Source organism: Lasioglossum baleicum, chromosome 2, assembly GCF_051020765.1.
Source record: "Lasioglossum baleicum chromosome 2, iyLasBale1, whole genome shotgun sequence".
NCBI lineage: Eukaryota > Metazoa > Arthropoda > Insecta > Hymenoptera > Halictidae > Lasioglossum > Lasioglossum baleicum.
Window position 1 is genome coordinate 2,105,562 of NC_134930.1, and position 17,073 is coordinate 2,122,634.

General features: G+C 40.3%; 1 long non-coding RNA gene across 3 annotated transcripts; it reads right to left on the minus strand.

The window, feature by feature from the left end:
- Positions 1 to 6,964: 6,964 nt before the first annotated feature.
- Positions 6,965 to 16,264, minus strand: LOC143219203 (uncharacterized). 3 transcript variants are annotated; one of them, XR_013011273.1, is made up of 5 exons: positions 16,107 to 16,264; positions 15,796 to 16,023; positions 14,677 to 14,966; positions 14,496 to 14,591; positions 6,965 to 14,347 (listed from the first exon to the last, which is right to left on the minus strand). It is a non-coding gene; the product is annotated as an uncharacterized LOC143219203 (long non-coding RNA). The 3 variants fall into 3 exon arrangements; XR_013011275.1 differs by having other exon boundaries at positions 14,677 to 14,760; positions 14,851 to 16,023; XR_013011272.1 differs by having other exon boundaries at positions 14,677 to 16,023.
- Positions 16,265 to 17,073: the final 809 nt, after the last annotated feature.

Consider the following 17,073-nt stretch of genomic DNA (forward strand, 5'->3'; position numbering starts at 1 on the left):
GTAGATGTCGCTAAAGTAAATGTCTATTATACAAATGTGTAGCAGCAGCAGTCTTTCTTTTTACTGACAAAATTAATATTTTTATTTAAATTACATACTACATACTATCAGGTCGTTCGGAAAGTAATTTCGTTTATCGTGTAGGGATGGCAATGCTTCCGTTTGTCATTACTAGACTGCGAATCTTTCTGGAAAGTAGAAATTGACTACATCGATTGCAAGAAATAGAAATCAAATTGAATGTTATTTCTTCAGCAAAGGAGAAAACGAAATGACATTCCGAACGAGCTAATACATTAACATATTACAATAGGAGAGCTGCATAAAGTCTAAATAAAATCAATCTTATCACTTTCATACAAAGAAACATTTACCAGTTACTTTTAAGGTTCGGTAGGTGTAGAGGGTTGAAACATCTTCGTGCAAAAAAAATGTGTCCTAGAAGGGAAAAGAAACTTAATTTATAATTTTCGGCTCGAGCGCATTTCAAGCTACCCGAGTGCATCGGGCTGCCCGGGAGTGTCTCGATCTCGTCGGACGGGTTCGGAAAGAATCGGACAAGTTCGGGCGAGCGAGTTTTCGCGCTACTCGAGATTCAATTCTGCGTTCGCACGAACTTGTCCGCTTCTGTCTGACGTCTGAACGCGCCCGACGAAGTCGAGCCACTCTCGGGCCACCAGGCCACCCGATGGTGTGTCACGGATAGTCTGCGGATCTTTCTGCAAAATAAAAAATGTCAGCGTCGATTACAGGAAATAGAAACTAAATTGAATTGAATTATTTCTTCAGCAAAGGAGAAAACGAAATGACTTTCCGAACACGCTAATACATTAACATATTACAATAGGAGAGCTGCATAAAGTCTAAATAAAATCAATCTTATCACTTTCATACAAAGAAACATTTACCAGTTACTTTTAAGGTTCGGTAGGTGTAGAGTGTTGAAACGTTTTCGTGCAAAAAAAATGTGTCGTAGAAGGGAAAGGAAACTTAATTTATAATTTTCGGCTGGAGCGCGTTTCCAGCTACCCGAGTGCATCGCGCTGCCAAGGGGTTTCGAGCTGCCCGGCAGTGTCTCGATCTCGTCGGGCGGGTTCGGAAAGAATCGGACAAGATCGGGCGAGCGAGTTTTCGCGATACTCGAGATTCAATTCTGCGTTCGCACGAACTTGTCCGCTTCTGTCTGAGGTCTGAACGCGCTCGACGAAGTCGTGCCACTCTCGGGCCACCGGGCCACCCGATGGTGTGTCACGGATAGACTGCGGATCTTTATGCAAAATAAAAAATGTCAGCGTCGATTGCAGGAAATAGAAACTAAATTGAATGTCATCTCTTCCCTTAATGATTTTAATAGAGGAGAAATCATATATTGACATCTTCAATTTTAAAAATTTTCCAACAACTGTCAATTTCATCTACTCAAGTTTGCTATAAATGCATAAAGATCCGCAGTCTATCCGTGACATATCAAGCGACCCGAGAGTGGCTCGACCTCGTCGAGTGATTTGAAAATTACAGTCAAAACGTGTTGGTCGAGGAAGTGTCGACTTCCAGCTCAATAGTAATGACCTGTCATAAATCTCTCTATACAGAACAGCCCCGGGAACGGCACGGAAAGAAATCGAGCCTACCGGGTTGGGTCTGCCTGGGTCTGCCTAGCCCGACCCCAGCCGCGCGCCCGTAGTCTCAATGTGTTGACTTCGATGGCGCACGCTGCGTAGTATGTGTGACCGCTGTAATAAGTATTTCAATACAGCCGAAAATGCGTGTGAAACGAGTCCTGCCTCCTCCACTCTGATCCAATCGTCCGCGCATTCGCACCTAGACACTTCACCGTAATCCTGCCTGGGAACCTTCTTCTCAGGCTTACACCAAGTACAATGTCACCAGTTCGAATCCATGCGTGTTGGCGTCTTGCCGCCATCCCCTACAATTGCGTAGTATGTAGTGGGCGGTAACGGTATCGTATCCTAACCCACTGCTGTTCCGCTATCGCTCGTACTTTCGGGGCAGTGTATTGGATCACTTGTTGGACATAGACAAATCTAAAATGTTTTTTCACTACGTAAATGAAATATGTAATTTCAGGACAGACGCTGTCGATCCTTACGTCAGAAAATGTCTGTTCCAGGGTTGTTACCTTTCACTTAAAAAGGCATCGTTGGTCAAGACTGGTTGCTAATATTAGTCTCGAGGTGTAAATGGGGTTATTTAGTCGTATACAGCGTCCGTTGCCAGCTCCTTGTGACGCCAATTTTTATATCTCCATTTCTTTTGAAGGGCTCATTTTACGGTGGAAACTCCAAGGAATATAAACATATTTTTTTCAAAATTTAAATCACTGACGCACAGTGGTCTGGATTGGAAAATCGTGTGCCATTTTGTTATAACTTTTGAACCAGAAGAGATACTGCAATGAAATTTTCACTAAAAATATTTAAAAAAATAGTCATTTTTAACTATAGGTAATTAAATATTTTTTGCATTTGTTAAACAATAATTTTTTATAAATTTTCATTGATATTTTTGATTTAAAAAAAATTTTTTGGAATATAATCGTACATACTATTTTTTACTTTCTAAATATGTATTTTTTATATTTATGTTTCACACATGTGTAACGTTTTATGGAATACGTAAAATATAAATTTGAGAAATCTTGTTGCAATCAACATACACAAAAAAATTACTGTAAAGGTAAAAACGCATTACAAGCGTGTCAAAGATATTTTTTATAATAATTTATAATGATTAAAAAACGAAACGAGCCTACTACCTTATATCTTTATTTTACTAGAAGTGACCGAAATATCAGAACGAAACAGAATTGAAAAACTTCTATTATATTTTAATACTAAAGAATTACCTCGGATGCAATATTTAACACTAAAATCTTACATTCTTCGCTATGTGAAGTCATCTGATAATAATTTGTACCAACAATATACCTCGCAAACATTCTATTACCAAATATTTGCGAAAATACATAATTTTTTCACATACCCGACCGCTATTTTGTTTTTTTAATTTTGACATCAGATTCATATTCAACGACCCTTGAGTTTCAGCAATTGATGCGATACCGCATCCAACTTTAATGGCTTTAAACAATAATAATTTGAGCGGGCGGAGAGGGGCGGAATTAATTTTTTCATGATTATTTAGAAGGAATGTTCCGTCGTACCGGAATAGAATTCGTAGGTTTCCTTCGGACAGGATTTATGATGCGAACGTGCCTAAATATCCTCCTCAAGGAATAAACAACTAGGGTCATTCGGCGACCAGTCAAGGCATCTGTTTAACGTTCAGTTTTTCTACACCCTCGAAATTACACGGTGTCATAAATTTTGTCCCTCCGAAGGACCGTCCGCGACCGTTACGCAGGGTCTCGAATTACCTGGAACCGTCGCGTCGTCGACCGAGTAAGATCTCGCCCCACTCCTCCTTCCCAGGGCCTCATTCAGAGCTACGGGAAGGAGGTCCTAGAAGCCAAAGTGTGTACTGATTGGGAAATGCAACTTTCTGCAGGAACCAATCAGTGCATCTTATTTCATATTCGAGAATCCAACGAGCATCGCGCTAGGACTGGAAGACGAAGTCGCTCAGTTGAGTTTTACGTTCTAACGCCGTGACATTCTCCAGTCCTCGGGTAGACAAGTACAACGCACGAGCCGTTGTATTGTCAATCGTTTATAACATGTGCAAAGTTAGCATCACGGTAGTTCGTCGTCCAGTGATCAGGACACCCGACAAACCGGGATCGCGTCGGTCGAAATCCCTCGCGAACCGGATCAAATCAATCGAGATCCCTCGCGTGCGTTCAATCACAAACGCGAATCTTCATACCATCATCTGCGTGCGTATAAGGCAGGGCCTGCTAGATCAGCCTTACTGACGAGTCCACTAGCAGGTCCGGGACGAAACGCTTCCATTAACGTATTCATGCGATATCAAGTCAAGCGAATCAATTATTGTCTTTTGCGATCATTCTATCATTTGAACTAGCTGCCCAAGATTAACTTGGCGGGCAGTGATCCGGAACAGTCGCGAACCCACAGTTCCGCGGCTAAACAAGGAAGGTGTACTAAAAATATTCCAATTAATTAGAAAGCTAAACTCGGCTAAACTTTAAAGATATACCATCTTAAATGGAAAGGACTTCACAAATTTTTCTTACGGCATTGAGCATTATTATATAAATAGAGTATTTACATTAATAAATAATAGAAAGATATGATTTTTATCACAAAAGTCTGCTCTTCAATATAAAAAAAAGCGAGATATAATATTAAATAGGAACGTCAGGGCACCGCATCACAGAGAAGCAATTTTTCTCGTGAAAAATCCTCTTAAAATGTCCTATTTTCAATGTTTATTGCAACTATTATATTTATTAAATTGTACTATTTTCTTCATTTCCGAGGTCTGTGAACATTTGGGAAGCAATGTTTATAGATATCGATACGAGAAAGTTCGTTTTTGGGCAGAAAGGCACACGATTTTCCAATCCAGACCACTGTGTGACGGCTCATCGAAAAAGACGTAAGAAACGAATTAGCTTAAATTTTTCGACTCCATACAGTTGATGGTCGAGGTTAAAAAAATAATTTTGCAATAGCCCATTCCTTTCCTAATAAAACCACCAAAAAAAATGTAGCTCAATCGGATTTCAACGAAAATATGATTTCATTTGTTTCGTTGACAAAAAATTCGATTTTTTATAAAATCCTGAGGTGGTAGACAAATTCTGAGACCAGATTTGAAATAAGCGTGCAAGAATCTACGGGAAATGATGTACAGCATGTTGCAAAAAAGTTTTATTGAAATTGTGCAGGTTTAACGAATTTTGTCAAGGTTAAAAAACGTTCGTACCATCATTTCCCTACTTTTCCCATATTCTGCAAAGTTTGAGCTTTAATTTAAAAAAAAATTCATCGTTCTAGCTCTTTTCTATCGAAAGTTATTCGATTTTAACGCAGAATTCATCGGGTTGTCGCGCTGTGGCGACCCGGCGGTGACGATCCTTGCAGCGACCCGTGCAGCGACCCTTGCAGCGACCCAATAGCTGCACGGGTCGCTGCAAGGACCACCCGACCACCCCCTGGATCGCGACGGAATGGCCAAAAAAGGTCTGTCACAGCACTGACCGACCAGTCCTGAACCGCTAGAGGACTCATCAGTAAGGCGGGCCCTGCCCGAGACGCTGCGATATCGGAAGGCGGTTTAAGACTGTATATACAGGGTGTTTACCTACAGGTGGGAGAAAATTTAAGGGGTGGTTCTCGACGATAATATAAGACGAAAATGAAGAATAAAAAAATTGCGATTTCGGCTTCATTATTTAGTTATTAACAATTAAAAATCCGCCTAAAATGCTGCAACACTTCTAACAAAAGTATACGTTGCGTACCTCAGACAGGCGCGCGACAGTCTCGTATCAAGTGACAAACGCATGCATACCTTGGTTCTCATTTGGGGCCCCAGCGAGGTGAAAATGTTTAAAAAATCGGTGGACGAAATTGAACCTACCTACTCGTTAAAATCCACAAGGGCATTTCTAATATCCGCCCTATGAAATTATCGAGTAGAAGGGGTCAATGCCCTTTCACTTTTAAATTCTCCTCACACATATCCACAAATCCTTATCCTGCACTATAATTGTTCATAACACCGTACTTAGTATACTGGAATAAACGCTCTAGCACTATTTACAATATCATACACACGCACTACGAGTTTACAGAGTCATGCGATTTCTGCGAACGGAAATCTTCGACGCGTGCGAGAAGAATCGTCCGTACAAGCTAGTATCCGTATGCACACTGATTCAAGACAGCTAATGTGATCAATGCACACACATGAGATATTTCGCGGTCACAGACAGAATGAGAAAGAATCACGAAATTCGTGAAAACAGGATAGACAATGTATTGGTATAGCAACGCGCGATGTTTGGGCGGTAGTTTGCTATAGATCTTCATTTGTTTTATCGATCTGGCATCGACCCATCAGCTGTCTTGAATCAGTGTGCATACAGATGCTAGCTTGTACGGACGATTCTTCTAACACACGTCGAAGATTTCCGTTCGCAGAGATCACACGACCTCAAGATGTCCGTTCCGTCTGTGAGCGAGTCTCGCGACGTAAATCAAGTTCAATAAAGAGCAGTGTTTCAACATTAAAGGATTACCAGTTCTTCACATTCTCCTCATTCCCCTCAGTAAACTTGTACTCTCTGTAAACTCGTAGTGCGTGTGTATGATATTGTAAATAGTGCTAGAGCGTTTATTCCAGTATACTATGTACGGTGTTATGAACAATTATAGTGCAGGATAAGGATTTGTGGATATTTGTGAGAAGAATTTAAAAGTGAAAGGGCATTGACCCCTTCTACTCGATAATTTCATAGGGCGGATATTAGAAATGCCCTTGTGGATTTTAACGAGTAGGTAGGTTCAATGTCGTCCACCGATTTTTTAAACATTTTCACCTCGCTGGGGCCCCAAATGAGAACCAAGGTATGCATGCGCGTGTCACTTGATACGAGACTGTCGCGCGCCTGTGTGACGTACGCAACGTATACTTTTGTTAGAACTGTTGCAGCATTTTAGGCGGATTTTTATTTGTTAATAACTAAATAACGAAGCCGAAATCGCAATTTTTTTATTCTTCATTTTCGTCTTATATTATCGTCGAGAACCACCCCTTAAATTTTCTCCCACCGGTAGGTAAACACCCTGTATAGAGATCGGTGACGGATCAGGTAGCAGCGAGAAAGGTCTTTCTTTGACTATCTGTCCATCTTGTGGCAAATGTACGAAATTAGCTGCCACAAAAGAGAGCGAGTTATTATTGTCCGCTTCTGTCCGAACGCGCCCGACGAGGTCGACCACGTTCGGGCCACTCGCCCGATGTGTTACGGATAGACAGCGGGTCTTCGTGCAAAATAAAAAACGTCAGCGTTGATTACAAGAAATAGAAACTCAAAAGAATGTCATCCCTTTCCTTAATGATTTTAATAAAGGAGAAATCATATATTGACATTTTCAATTTCTAAAATTTTCCAACAACTATCAATTTCATCTACTCAATTTTGCTATAAATGCATACAGATCCCAAGTCTATCCGTTACACATCGGGCGGCTCGAGAGCGGCTCGACATCGGCGAGTGATTTGAGGAGTTGGTGACAGATGAGTTGGGCATTTAATCGGTCATCCGATTGACGATTGATAATCGTTAGTCGCGATTAACGACTAAAGTAGAAATTTAATCGTTATCCGCAATTAACGATTAATAAGTATTTAATCTTATCTGCAAATATAACGATCAATCGGTATTTATTCGTTAACCACAATTAACGACTAAACGGGGATATTAATTGTTAATCGCGATTAACGATTGAAGTAGAAATTTAGTCGTCAATCGTCGATTGAATTTTTGCCCAACAATGGTTAGTGATTTTATTTTTATTCTATTTTCTCGAAAATGAATAAATCCATGAATACTTTCGGCCAACTCGAGGCTACAATGAACACGACCGACGCCCGAGGGTCGAGCCCTGAGGCCTGAGCCCTGAACACAATAGTAGTGCAATAAACACGGCCCGACAATCCCCCGGCCAGTCAGGTAGCTCGGCATGAAACCGCTAAGGAGCGAATGCTGAACTTATTTATTTTCCGTGCTGCCCTCACGAAAGTCACACGAGCCAATTCGTGGCGTTCTGCCGATTAAGAAAAGCCTAAACTCGACGGAATTAGGACCGTTTCTAGTGGTTTTATTCATAACGAAGTGTACACTTTCCACCTTTAAATATAAGAAATTTAAAAATATGTGCTAGGTGTCTCTTTTTATTATGTCGAGCACCCTGTATATGAGCACCAAAAACTAATTTTCATCGTTTTGTTAGTGTTTGACACGCGATTGTAAATACGTTCAAAGCATTGTGCTACCGTCTCGTCCCGTGTTATTGTCTTTACCGTTCGCGTTCAATTTGAATGATTTCTAACGAGCTCCCCAGTATGAGAGTATGGTGGGGATGCCCGCGTATTACGCGAGGACCCCGATCCGCAACAGTCGAGATTGATGACTGAGAGAGATCTCTGTTCCTCCGAAACGAGAACCGTGAGTCGTTCCTCCGAAACGACATCTCAATTGTCAGTTATTTGTACCGCGTGTTTAAAATTATTATTAAAAGTGATCTTGAAGTCGCAGAAACCCGGCTTCCCTGTTTAAACCAGTGATTTTAATTCACCCACTTACACTTTCTCCACTACCGGACTGATCCAACCCTTCATACCTGATTTTAAACGAAGTGCTCGTGTCGGGGTAAACAGTTAGTTTGACCGTTATAATTTAAGGAAAAACTTGTGACACCTCATATTACACGTCCGTAAAACCAACAATTTTCAAGACTTCAAGGAATTGTTTGAGATACGTTTTCTCATATTTCACTAAAGACTGCAACATATCCAAATTTGAACAAAATCCGAAACAGTAGTTCTATTTCGCATGGAAGTATGGATACTCGAAAACAATTAAAAATTAAAACAATTATAAGAAACTGCGATTTAGATCAATCGTGAGCAGAAAAATTCAAAGATTCTTTTCTTTACATCTTTCAATGCCTACTATGTATATCTGTTTTATGTGTTGACCGTTTTCGATGACATTTCGGGTAATCGGATAGTGTTTTTTCATTTTCGTAGTTTTAAAAATCTTAAGCTTAATAAATATGGATTCGAAAAAATCGTTTGTCCCGCTGTTTCCAAAACCATTGTTTAAACATGTTTAAACAATCATACTGTATTAATATTGGATATCACTGTATTTGAAAAAGTCTACAGAATCTTTTATATGGCGGGGGTAGCGAGCGCACGGTAACCCCAAGGAATCTGGTTAGACCGATTTGGTCTTTAATGTCTTTATGGTTATTACGGCTATTAACTCTTAAGGGTACGGCTGGTGGCACATTGCAGTTCGGCCATGGCCCAACAAAAGCCCAAACTTAGTTTTTCAGGAGCTTTTGCTCGAAAAAGTATATTAACGGTTTCGGTGTTATTTCAGCCGCTTGGCATAGTACCGTTACCGGTATTGTCCGGTATGTATAAATATTTTACCGGGATTAAGTCCCTGATTTCACACAGTGAATTAAAGTTTCAAAGCGAAATGTTCAGCTCTGTACGAAGCATTAACGACATTAGATTCGAGACTAAAAGACTTAAATTTTTGGAGATGTTATGACATTCCGACGAATATTGCGCCGGACGGCGCACACGGTTTTCACCGACTCCAGATTTGACCGGCAACAGTTACAGTAAATAACTCTGACGTTTTTTATTTTGCATAAAGACCCGCTGTCTATCCGTAACACATGTAGGCGGGTGGCCCGAACTTGGTCGACCTCGTCGGGCGCGTTCGGACAGAAGCGGACAATAATAACTCGCTCTCTTTTGTGGCAGCTAATTTCCTACATTTGCCACAAGATGGACAGATAGTCAAAGAAAGACCTTTCTCGCTGCTACCTGATCCGTCACCGATCTCTATATATACAGTCTTAAACCACCTTCCGATATCGCAGCGTCTCGGGCAGGGCCCGCCTTACTGATGAGTCCTCTAGCGGTTCAGGACTGGTCGGTCAGAGCTGTGACACACCTTTTTTGGCCATTCCGTCGCGATCCAGGCGGCGACCCTTGCAGCGACCCGTGCAGCTATTGGGTCGCTGCAAGGGTCGCTGCAAGGGTCGCTGCACGGGTCGCCGCAAGTTTCTGTGTTAAAGTCGAATAACTTTCGATAGAAAAGAGCTAGAACGATGAATTTTTTTTTAAATTAAAGCTCAAACTTTGCAGAATATGGGAAAAGTAGGGAAATGATGGTACGAACGTTTTTTAACCTTGACAAAATTCGTTAAACCTGCACAATTTCAATAAAACTTTTTTGCAACATGCTGTACATCATTTCCCGTAGATTCTTGCACGCTTATTTCAAATCTGGTCTCAGAATTTGTCTACCACCTCAGGATTTTATAAAAAATCGAATTTTTTGTCAACGAAACAAATGAAATCATATTTTCGTTGAAATCCGATTGAGCTACATTTTTTTTGGTGGTTTTATTAGGAAAGGAATGGGCTATTGCAAAATTATTTTTTTAACCTCGACCATCAACTGTATGGAGTCGAAAAATTTAAGCTAATTCGTTTCTTACGTCTTTTTCGATGAGCCGTCACACAGTGGTCTGGATTGGAAAATCGTGTGCCTTTCTGCCCAAAAACGAACTTTCTCGTATCGATATCTATAAACATTGCTTCCCAAATGTTCACAGACCTCGGAAATGAAGAAAATAGTACAATTTAATAAATATAATAGTTGCAATAAACATTGAAAATAGGACATTTTAAGAGGATTTTTCACGAGAAAAATTGCTTCTCTGTGATGCGGTGCCCTGACGTTCCTATTTAATATTATCTCTCGCTTTTTTTTATATTGAAGAGCAGACTTTTGTGATAAAAATCATATCTTTCTATTATTTATTAATGTAAATACTCTATTTATATAATAATGCTCAATGCCGTAAGAAAAATTTGTGAAGTCCTTTCCATTTAAGATGGTATATCTTTAAAGTTTAGCCGAGTTTAGCTTTCTAATTAATTGGAATATTTTTAGTACACCTTCCTTCTAAATAATCATGAAAAAATTAATTCCGCCCCTCTCCGCCCGCTCAAATTATTATTGTTTAAAGCCATTAAAGTTGGATGCGGTATCGCATCAATTGCTGAAACTCAAGGGTCGTTGAATATGAATCTGATGTCAAAATTAAAAAAACAAAATAGCGGTCGGGTATGTGAAAAAATTATGTATTTTCGCAAATATTTGGTAATAGAATGTTTGCGAGGTATATTGTTGGTACAAATTATTATCAGATGACTTCACATAGCGAAGAATGTAAGATTTTAGTGTTAAATATTGCATCCGAGGTAATTCTTTAGTATTAAAATATAATAGAAGTTTTTCAATTCTGTTTCGTTCTGATATTTCGGTCACTTCTAGTAAAATAAAGATATAAGGTAGTAGGCTCGTTTCGTTTTTTAATCATTATAAATTATTATAAAAAATATCTTTGACACGCTTGTAATGCGTTTTTACCTTTACAGTAATTTTTTTGTGTATGTTGATTGCAACAAGATTTCTCAAATTTATATTTTACGTATTCCATAAAACGTTACACATGTGTGAAACATAAATATAAAAAATACATATTTAGAAAGTAAAAAATAGTATGTACGATTATATTCCAAAAAATTTTTTTTAAATCAAAAATATCAATGAAAATTTATAAAAAATTATTGTTTAACAAATGCAAAAAATATTTAATTACCTATAGTTAAAAATGACTATTTTTTTAAATATTTTTAGTGAAAATTTCATTGCAGTATCTCTTCTGGTTCAAAAGTTATAACAAAATGGCACACGATTTTCCAATCCAGACCACTGTGCGTCAGTGATTTAAATTTTGAAAAAAATATGTTTATATTCCTTGGAGTTTCCACCGTAAAATGAGCCCTTCAAAAGAAATGGAGATATAAAAATTGGCGTCACAAGGAGCTGGCAACGGACGCTGTATACGACTAAATAACCCCATTTACACCTCGAGACTAATATTAGCAACCAGTCTTGACCAACGATGCCTTTTTAAGTGAAAGGTAACAACCCTGGAACAGACATTTTCTGACGTAAGGATCGACAGCGTCTGTCCTGAAATTACATATTTCATTTACGTAGTGAAAAAACATTTTAGATTTGTCTATGTCCAACAAGTGATCCAATACACTGCCCCGAAAGTACGAGCGATAGCGGAACAGCAGTGGGTTAGGATACGATACCGTTACCGCCCACTACATACTACGCAATTGTAGGGGATGGCGGCAAGACGCCAACACGCATGGATTCGAACTGGTGACATTGTACTTGGTGTAAGCCTGAGGAGTAGGTTCCCAGGCAGGATTACGGTGAAGTGTCTAGGTGCGAATGCGCGGACGATTGGATCAGAGTGGAGGAGGCAGGACTCGTTTCACACGCATTTTCGGCTGTATTGAAATACTTATTACAGCGGTCACACATACTACGCAGCGTGCGCCATCGAAGTCAACACATTGAGACTACGGGCGCGCGGCTGGGGTCGGGCTAGGCAGACCCAGGCAGACCCAACCCGGTAGGCTCGATTTCTTTCCGTGCCGTTCCCGGGGCTGTTCTCTATAGAGAGATTTATGACAGGTCATTAGTATTGAGCTGGAAGTCGACACTTCCTCGACCAACACGTTTTGACTGTAATTTTCAAATCACTCGACGAGGTCGAGCCACTCTTGGGTCGCTTGATATGTCACGGATAGACTGCGGATCTTTATGCATTTATAGCAAACTTGAGTAGATGAAATTGACAGTTGTTGGAAAATTTTTAAAATTGAAGATGTCAATATATGATTTCTCCTCTATTAAAATCATTAAGGGAAGAGATGACATTCAATTTAGTTTCTATTTCCTGCAATCGACGCTGACATTTTTTATTTTGCATAAAGATCCGCAGTCTATCCGTGACACACCATCGGGTGGCCCGGTGGCCCGAGAGTGGCACGACTTCGTCGAGCGCGTTCAGACCTCAGACAGAAGCGGACAAGTTCGTGCGAACGCAGAATTGAATCTCGAGTATCGCGAAAACTCGCTCGCCCGATCTTGTCCGATTCTTTCCGAACCCGCCCGACGAGATCGAGACACTGCCGGGCAGCTCGAAACCCCTTGGCAGCGCGATGCACTCGGGTAGCTGGAAACGCGCTCCAGCCGAAAATTATAAATTAAGTTTCCTTTCCCTTCTACGACACATTTTTTTTGCACGAAGACGTTTCAACACTCTACACCTACCGAACCTTAAAAGTAACTGGTAAATGTTTCTTTGTATGAAAGTGATAAGATTAATATTATTTAGACTTTATGCAGCTCTCCTATTGTAATATGTTAATGTATTAGCGTGTTCGGAAAGTCATTTCGTTTTCTCCTTTGCTGAAGAAATAACATTCAATTCAATTTAGTTTCTATTTCCTTTAATCGACGCTGACATTTTTTATTTTGCATAAAGATCCGCAGTCTAGTAATGACAAACGGAAGCATTGCCATCCCTACACGATAAACGAAATTACTTTCCGAACGACCTGATAGTATGTAGTATGTAATTTAAATAAAAATATTAATTTTGTCAGTAAAATGAAAGACTGCTGCTGCTGCTGCTGCTACACATTTGTACAATAGACATTTACTTTACCGACATCTTAATGTGGAAGATCCACATCAGCGCGACCAGCTCTGTATCACCTTACCGGGGCGAGAGACCCCCTGCCCCCTAGTACAAGGCCTGTACGTGCCTGTACGGCGCTGCGTACGGCATTCGAAACATTGGCGCAACTATGTTGCCCTCTTACGGTGAGGCAAAATCCCCCACCGTTTTCCGTGCAGCCTCGCGGCAGCAGGGATCCAAAACGCGACATTGCTGCCCGGTGCAGCCCTGGTTGTCTGGGAAGCTTTCTCTCAATAAATTTGCTTTTGCTTCAGCATTTTATGAGTTTACCAAGAAGTAGCCGATTGGCAATTTTCCATGTGTTTGTAGCATGACTACCATTAGCACTACTGCGTTCTTTGCCTCAAGAAGGTCATCGCCACCGCTTGTGCCCACACCTAAACCCCTCTGACAACCTTTCCTTATGCTCATCTCATCCATTACCACAGAACATAGTAATTTTTTGCCTTTTTTCTGTAAATCACTCGACATTTCTTTTAATGTTTCAAATGACTCCTCTGTAAAACCTGGCTCAGCATCGACATTGCTGCACCAGGTTCTCAAGACGTCTGGATGTGGAAGTGCTAAGGCAAATGTCTTTCTAATGTAGGAATATGCTTTTGGCGAATAAAAATGCACCGTTAATGCAAAAGCACGTAATCCTGGAGGATATTTTTCTCCGGTAAGTTTACCCCTATTATTCCTATTTTTGATTATACGATGAAACAATTCTAAAGAAATGTCTTCATATGCAGATAAACAATAATAAGCACTATCGGGTAATAGCTTTTTTTGCTTTAGTGCTTCCACCACCTCCCGTAAGGAATTTACCGTTTTTTTCAAACGTCGAACTGATTCGCTTAGTGTCTTGATTTTTCTTTGAGATGCGTCCAATTTGCTGCGTACACTGTCTAGTTTCCTTTTCATAGTGCGTGGAGTGTCCTCATAACGGTGGTCATGTGAAACCGGAGAATATTTCCTCTTCAGTGCACCTGTTCTATTTGGTGGGGAGCATTTCTCTGGACTAACTGCAATGAGAAATAGTGCTCAGTACTCACACACAACACATTAACATTTTATACTACTTTCAATATCTCAATAATAATTCTTCAAGTTTTCTTTTAATAATATATGCAATTAACTGAAACAGTGTATTTCAAACTAATTTCAACTTACGTATCTCTTAGCCTGTTGCAGGAGAGTCACTATATTCCACTATTTTGCCTGCCTCTGGGACTTGATCAATTATTGAGGCTGGCCCAGCATCATAATCTGAAATATTTATTACATAAGCTAATGCAAAGGTGTAAAGGAACATTCATTATTACCTTTTGTCAACATAGACACACTTTCTTACCTGCAAAATTAGTTTCCATCAAAACATTCCTCCGTGGTTCACAATTTTGTTTGTCAGAAATTATAGCTACATCTTGAGCTTCATCTGAAAAAGATATAACTGTGGACATATCAGTCATAGTATTTACATTTAAAGCAGAAAGAAAAACTTGCAAAAGAAAAAACATTCAAATACATTGTAACTTGTAACGGTTCTGCTTCCGACGGAGAAGTCGTCGCGGCGTCGTATCCTCTCGTGCTGGAATAACTCGTCGAGCCGGGTTCGTCTACCGGCGAGAGAATCGACTGAAGCTGAAAATGGACGAGGTGCGCGGGACGTGAAATAACGAAAACGTGTATGTGTATTTTACGGGCCTCACTGCTCGTACATTCGCGTAACCTTGTGTCTCATGGACGGTCTTACGGACCCGTGATTCTAGGGCCGATCCTTGCGTGATCGTTCATCGCGACGCGACGCGTATTCGTGGACCTGGTGCTTGTACCGGCGACTCGGTTCAGACAGGAGTGGTCGGGAAACCCTGCCACGAGTCGGGAAAATCCCGTGGCGGTTCTACGGTAAATGAAGGGGAAGCTGCCCCTTCATTTAGACGTCTCCGGTAGCTGTCGGAGTTCTCGGGATGCTGCCCGAGAGGTTTGCTCAGGATGCTGCCTGAGCGGCAGAGAGGGATGCTGCCCTCTCTGTTTGGCGTGTATGCTGTCACGCTGGTGGGAACTAGGTTAGGTAGGAAGGTGTTCCTGGGATGCTGCCCAGGCTGGAAAAGAGGCCCGTGCCTCGTTTACATCGCCTTTTATAGGCGGCGGTTGGTGGTGAGGGGAATGGTGCGGGGAGAACGGATGTGTGACGTCGAGTTTCCGTATCCGTTAAGATGGCGGAACCTCGACGTCCGTTTCCCGCCGAATATGGCATGGAGCGCGGGGATCGTGCATCGTGACGCGTCGTACGCGGACGACGCGTTCGGTAATCCCCGGCGTCGATCGGTTGTGTTCGGCGCGTGTCTAATAGTAACAGGCCTGCACCGTACAGGTCTGTTACAACATTAACTATCAATTTCTGTATATATACTTTTATAACGGATACTTAGTTTTAATAACTTTTATGAATGATTAAACACTTTTTTACCTCTACAATTTGTTTCAACCAAAACGTCCTGCTGCTTTTGAAGGCTTGCCTCTTTTTTAAGATTGTAGGCAGATTCCTGGCTTTAAATGTGTGCGATTATTGAAGTGCGTTACAAAACAGTCTTCTGTGAAGTGATTTGAACATAATAAAGTATGGTTTTGAACATTTAGTCCCTCCATACCGGTTAGTTCCAACCACTTTTTGCGTAATGATTCGTCTCGTGGAAATCTACGCATAATCGTACGAAAATTAGAACAAAAATATATTAATACTACTGAAAATTAATAAGAGGTCAGGTTATCTTTACGTACCTATGTAATGTCACATTCTGCTTATTGGTGCCCAAAATCGCACAATATATGCATTTGCCCATTTTGAAAATATGATTACATAAAACTATATACACTTTTTCTTACTGAGCGTTACATATATTCGCAAATACTCCAATTGACTCCAATATACTCGTGTCGGTATTGTCGGCGCATGGCAAAATCAAAATGAGGCAGAGTGAGGCAAAGCATGAAAGCATGGAGCTCCGCGGGTGATCGCGGGGCGAAGGGCAGTACATAGTACATCAACCGAACGGTGATGGCGCATCATGCAAAAGTCTTCGTCTAATGGCCGAACTTGCCGCACAGCATCTCCAATCCATAGTATATATATATATATATATATATATATATATATATATATATATATATATATATCAGTGCTTGAAGTCCGTTCAAAACACGGGCGTTGGGACTTCGATCGAAGAATTACTGTACTTTCTTCTTCTTTTACTTAGATTGGCCACGTTCATGTGTTTCGTGTACCTTATGTCGCTAATAGAAGGAACAAATCAAGAGGATTCCATTCTATATTTTTTCCAGTATTATCAATTCCACAGGTGGTTTTGAAGTCTGATTGCTATTGTTCATACAGTATTGTATACGTTAATATAACGTATCCATTAAAAGTGAATATATTTAATTATACGTAATACATATACAGTGACTCCCACTAATATTCGGACACTCTTAAAAACACCATAACCTTTTTAATAGTGAACTATGCGATTTGAACTTTTTTGGGAAGCTAAAGCAACTAGATTACTACAGGATGAGAAAAGAAATTTTTTCAAAAATTGCATTTGGTCGGAATTGTAGAGAAAATACTAAAAGTTGCATTTTTCAACTTTTTTATGCGGGTCTATATTGAAATTTTAAAAAGTACGTTTTGTAGATCTGTATAAATTATACGCACTGCGAAAGTTTCATAGAAATCGGTTGATGCGGG